Source organism: Lampetra planeri, unplaced genomic scaffold, assembly GCF_965212315.1.
Source record: "Lampetra planeri unplaced genomic scaffold, kcLamPlan1.2.h2 scaffold_377, whole genome shotgun sequence".
Classification (NCBI taxonomy): domain Eukaryota; kingdom Metazoa; phylum Chordata; class Hyperoartia; order Petromyzontiformes; family Petromyzontidae; genus Lampetra; species Lampetra planeri.
This window is the reverse complement of record NW_027615200.1, coordinates 27826-29008: the sequence shown is the minus strand read 5'-3', so window position 1 is coordinate 29008 and position 1183 is coordinate 27826.

The following is a 1183-nucleotide window of genomic DNA, read 5'->3' as shown; positions in this document are numbered from 1 at the left end:
GTGTAGTGTGTAGTGTATAGTGTAGTGTATAGTGTAGTGTGTAGTGTATAGTGTAGTGTATAGTGTAGTGTATAGTGTAGTGTGTAGTGTAGTGTATAGTGTAGTGTGTAGTGTAGTGTATAGTAGTGTATAGTGTAGTGTATAGTGTAGTGTGTAGTGTAGTGTATAATAGTGTAGTGTGTAGTGTAGTGTATAGTGTAGTGTATAGTGTAGTGTGTAGTGTATAGTGTAGTGTGTAGTGTATAGTGTAGTGTATAATAGTGTAGTGTATAGTAGTGTATAGTGTAGTGTATAGTGTAGTGTGTAGTGTATAGTGTAGTGTATAATAGTGTAGTGTATAGTAGTGTATAGTGTAGTGTATAATAGTGTAGTGTGTAGTGTAGTGTATAGTGTAGTGTAAGTACATTTAACTTATTTCGCAAGGCACGACCCCACGACCCCACTAATCACGACCCCAGTAATCACGACCCCACTAATGACAATCCCACTAATCGCAATCCCACTAATCGCAATCCCACTAAACGTTGGCGAATTTTTTTCTAAATTCTCAGAAACCCCCCCCGCCAACCCACGTGGTCTTGACGACCTTTGAGCCATTGCGCAACCACGTGACCACGTGACGTTGCTGACTGTCGAGGCGATCACGTGACGTGCCCCCCTCCCCCCCACTGACCGCCCCCCTCCCTCCACTAACCCCCCCCCCCACCACCACATCACGTGATCACCTGATTCTCCCCCCCCACCCCCACCACTGTTCACGTGATGGGGGTGGGGGGGGTTCACGCGATCACGTGACGTGCCCCCCCCCCACTGACCGCCCCCCTCCCTCCACTAACCCCCCCCACCACCACATCACGTGATCACCTGATTCTCCCCCCCCCACCCCCACCACTGTTCACGTGATGGGGGTGGGGGGGGGGGTGTTCACGCGATCACGTGACGTGCCCCCCCCCCCCCCACTGACCGCCCCCCTCCCTCCACTAACCCCCCCCCACCACATCACGTGATCACCTGATTCTCCCCCCCCCACCCCCATCACTGTTCACGTGATGGGGGTGGGGGGGGGGTGTTCACGCGATCACGTGACGTGCCCCCCCCCCCCACTGACCGCCCCCTCCCTCCACTAACCCCCCCCCACCACTGTTCACGTGATGGGGGTGGGGGGGGGGTGTTCACGCGATCA